The following is a 5,111-nucleotide window of genomic DNA, read 5'->3' on the forward strand; positions in this document are numbered from 1 at the left end:
TGTAGGGAAGCTATTAGAATTCAAGTATAATAGAGGCCTAATTTGATTTGTGCTTTGAAAATTGGAGATGAAAAAATATTGTTTCAAGCAAAGAGATTGAAAATGAAAAATACAAAATAAGAACAATTGGATTTAGAGTCACTGGATATCATGACATTTAAGAGTGCTGTATAAGGAGAGTGTCATGGGCATGAGAATGAATGAAACAGCTTTTAGGTCGTTAGTGGATTTTGCAAAGAATCTTCATGAGACTTGTCTCAGAGCATTGCAAAAACAATAGCTAGACTGTTTAAGAAAGAAGTGCCTTCCAGGCATATGTTGATGCAAAGTTAGTGATAAAGAGAATTTAAACGTTTATTAGCAGGGTTGTGGTTAATGATACATTGATAACATGCAGTTAAACGTGGGGGAATGTGACTTAAATGTAATTTTGCCTGTCAAATTTTATCACACAAGAAAGGAGATTTTACCTTTTATACAGATGTTTGATGCACTTATGACTTGCCACTAGAGAGTGAACCCAAGAATCTATGTCCATGGTCATCAGTTAGAAAGAAATAATCCCTTAGTTCTCTGAGAGGTGGTTTGTTGGATTGTTCTATACAACTGCTTTCCTTAAAAACCTGTTCTTCATGAAATGTGGCACAGGCATAGAGAATAACAGAAAACATAAATGCATAACTCATTTAATTATCCCTAAGTGTAAACGTGTATAACCATCCTTTTGGAGAAGGAATAGAACATTGACAGAACCTTAGAAGTTCTCCCTCCACTCAGTTATTATCCCATCTCTGCCACAAAGGGAACCACTATCCTAACTTGTATGGGAATCATCTTTTTGATTTTCTTTAAGAGAGTCATCTAATAATGCATCTCTAAACAAAAGAGTTAATGTTCACTTCTTTGAACTTTATGTAAACTGAATTGTATATTACATATGATGTTGTATCTGGCTTCTTTCACTAAACATATTTTTAGCATTATTCCACATTGTTGAGTATAGTTGTAGGTTGTTCATTACCATAGTAATCCATTTGTGAGCATATCACAATTTTTGGTTTATTCTATAGTTAATAGACACAGTGCTGCTATGATTCTTACATATATCTCTTGGATCACATGGGCATGCATTTTTGTTGGGTAGGGGTGAAATTGGGTCATGGAAAATGTATGTATTTTTTTGTAGTTGATAATGTGATATTAAAAGGAGGCTGAACCATGTTCCTGAAGGCACCATAAAAGTGTTCATATTGGGGCACCTGGGTGGTTCAGTCAGTTGAAGATCTGACTCTTGATCTCAGCTCAGGTCTTGATCTCAGGATTGTGAGTTCAGGCACCACATTGGGCTCTGTGAAAGGCATGGATCTTAATTAAAAAAAAAAAAAGTTCTGGGGAAGAGTCAAGATGGTGGAGAAATAGCAGGCTGAGATGACATCAGGTAGCAGGAGATCAGCTAGATAGCTTATCAAACCATTCCAAACACCTACAAATCCAACAGGAGATCAAAGAGAAGAAGAACAGCAATTCCAGAAACAGAAAACTGACCACTTTCTGAAAGGGAGGACACGTAGAGAAGTGAATCCAAAGCGACGGGAAGATAGACCATGGGGGGAGGGGCCGGCTCCCGGCAAGCGGCAGAGCAATGGAGCACAAAATCAGAACTTTTAAAAGTCTGCTCCCCTGAGGGATGTCACTCCAGAGGCTAAGCCTGTGTGAAGCCCATGCAGGGACAACGTGGCCTCAGGTCCCGCAGGGTCACAGAAGGATCGGGGGTGTCTGAGTGTCACAGAGCTCGCGGATATTAGAGCAGGGAAGCCGGCTACAGAGACGGAGCCAAGGAGTGATCTCTCAACTTGGGGTTACCTTAAACTGTGATCTGTGGCACAGTCAGACCTCTGCCCTGTGAACAGGGACCCCACAAGATCCGGGGAGACCCCCCTGGAAGAGCTCAGGGATCTGCTGGGTTTGGAGACTCCAGGAGGGGCTGTGTGCCAGAGACAAAGATGCTTGGTCACAGGCTGGGTGAGCTCGGAGCACAGCCGGAGACCAGGGAGACGGGAGTGATTGAGCACTTTTCACTGAGGGCACACTGAAGAGTGGGGCCCCAAGCTCTTGGCTCCTCCAGGCCAGAGATTGGGAGGCCACCATTTTCATTCCTGTCCTCCGGAACTCTATGGAAAGCATTCAGGGAACAAAAGCTCCCGAAAGCGAACCTGAGCAGATTACTTAGCCGGCCCCTGGTAAGGGTGGTGCAATTCCACCTGGGGCAAAGACACTTGAGATTCACAACAACAGGCCCCTCCACCAGAAGATCAGCAAGAAATCCAGCCAGGACCAAGTTCACTTACCAAGTGAAAGAGGAGGAGAAAGCAAAGCATGGAATTCATGGCTTTGTCCCCATGAGTCTTTAGTCTTGCAAAGTTAATTAAATTTTTTTTAATTTTATTTTTTTAATGCTAAAATTCTTTTAACTTTTACTCTTTCCTCTTTTAACGTTTATTAACTAGTTTATCTTAATAATACCTTTCATAAAAAATCTTTTTTGAACCTTCATTATTATAGTCACATTTTATCCTTCATTCTATATAATGAATGAAAATGGTGGCCTCCCAATCTCTGGCCTGGAGGAGCCAAGAGCTTGGGGCCCCACTCTTCAGTGTGCCCTCAGTGAAAAGTGCTCAATCACTCCCGTCTCCCTGGTCTCCGGCTGTGCTCCGAGCTCACCCAGCCTGTGACCAAGCATCTTTGTCTCTGGCACACAGCCCCTCCTGGAGTCTCCAAACCCAGCAGATCCCTGAGCTCTTCCAGGGGGGTCTCCCCGGATCTTGTGGGGTCCCTGTTCACAGGGCAGAGGTCTGACTGTGCCACAGATCACAGTTTAAGGTAACCCCAAGTTGAGAGATCACTCCTTGGCTCCATCTCTGTAGCCGGCTTCCCTGCTCTAATATCCGCGAGCTCTGTGACACTCAGACACCCCCGATCCTTCTGTGACCCTGCGGGACCTGAGGCCACGTTGTCCCTGCATGGGCTTCACACAGGCTTAGCCTCTGGAGTGACATCCCTCAGGGGAGCAGACTTTTAAAAGTTCTGATTTTGTGCTCCATTGCTCTGCCGCTTGCCGGGAGCCGGCCCCTCCCCCCATGGTCTATCTTCCCGTCGCTTTGGATTCACTTCTCTACGTGTCCTCCCTTTCAGAAAGTGGTCAGTTTTCTGTTTCTGGAATTGCTGTTCTTCTTCTCTTTGATCTCCTGTTGGATTTGTAGGTGTTTGGAATGGTTTGATAAGCTATCTAGCTGATCTCCTGCTACCTGATGTCATCTCAGCCTGCTATTTCTCCACCATCTTGACTCCACCCTCTTCTTATTGCCCTTATTGCATTCTATTTTATAATATCTTGGTTTGGAAGATATATATTATTTTATAAAAATTATAGTGGTCATTTTAGAAATCACAGTCTGTATCCTTGATTTATCAAAGTCTAATGTTAGTTGGTAATTTTACCCTTGTCTTAGACAAAGTAAAATTCAAATATCTTTCCTTTGTCATTCCACTAAAGTTCTTGCTATTGTTACTATGTATTTTATTTCTCTCTATATTTTAACCTACAGGAGGCATTATTGTTTTAAACCATCAGTATCACCTTAGCTTGTATTCTTTCAAAAGTAGACCCAAGATAAGAATTTGATAGCAGGTTCTCTATATAAGAGGCAATCCCAGAAAGAATGCTAAGAAATAAGAAAATAGAAGGAGAAATGTTAATGAAGCATGCATCAAAGAACATGTTAGTATAGTAGGCAACTATGCCTCAACACTGTTCTACAAAGAAACTTTTGGAACTCATCTGGCAGTCATTACATGAGTGATTATGTTCTTAGGTTATTTAATCACAAGTAGTTATCATTACTGATTGAGTGTTGCCCCTTTGGTGTTGACTCTCCCATACTTCCGGGTTGCAACTGTCTGTAGCTAAGTGAGCTTTCAAAATGGTAGTAAAAACCCTTAGGCAGAGAAGTAAAGAAAAGAGAAATAGGCAGTTGAGAAGGGAAGCTCTTTTAATGCTGGAAACTCTTTTCCATTGCTGCTGATGGGAAAATCGATTGGAGAATCACCACTGTCTCTTAGAGAGCATCTATCATGTTACCTGTGTTATTTTTCACTTTGTTAATGCTTCAGTGAGGAGAGTAGCTATAATTCCTTATAAACAAGATAAAGCAAACAAAGTTAAAAAAATCCCCACCAAATTTCATGAAGATAAAAAGCTTCTGCACGGCAAAGGAAACAGTCAACAAAACCAGAAGACAACTGACAGAATGAGAGAAGATATTTGCAAATGACATACCAGATAAAGGGCTAGTATCCAAAATCTATAAAGTACTTATCAAACTCAACACCCAAAGAACAAATAATGCAATCAAGAAATGGGCAGAGGACATGAACAGACATTTCTGCACAGAAGACATCCAGATGGTCAACAGACACATGAAAAAGTGCTCCACATCACTTGGCATCTGGGAAATACCAATCAAAACCACAATGAGTTATCACCTCACACCAGTCAGAATGGCTAAAATTAACAAGTCTGGAAACAACAGATGTTGGCAAGGATGTGGAGAAAGGGGAAGCCTCCTATAGTGTTGGTGGGAATGCAAGCTGGTGCAGACACTCTGGAAAACAGTATGGAGGTTCCTCAAAAAATTAAAAATAGAGCTACCCCACAACCCAGCAATTGCACTATGAGGTTTTTATCCATAGGATACAATCCATGATTTAAAGCAGCACATGTGCCCCAATAGCCAAAATAGAGAAAGAGCCCAGATGTCCATCCACAGATGAATGGCTAAAGATGTGGTGTGCATTTTTTATATACATATATCTATGTATATATATGCACACCACATATTATATATAGATAGATGTATATACATCTATCTATCTATCTATCTATAATTTTGCAGCCATCAAAACCCCAAAATCTGGCCATTTGTAATGACATGGGTGGAACTAGAGGGTATTATGTTGAGTGAAATAAGTCAATCAGAGAAAGACAATTATCATATGATCTCACTGAAGATTTTGAGAAACAAGACAGAGGGTCATAGGGGAAGGGCAGG

The sequence above is a fragment of the Mustela putorius genome, unplaced genomic scaffold (genome assembly GCF_011764305.1).
Source record: "Mustela putorius furo isolate JIRA1106 unplaced genomic scaffold, ASM1176430v1.1 tig00000868_pilon_pilon_pilon, whole genome shotgun sequence".
Classification (NCBI taxonomy): domain Eukaryota; kingdom Metazoa; phylum Chordata; class Mammalia; order Carnivora; family Mustelidae; genus Mustela; species Mustela putorius.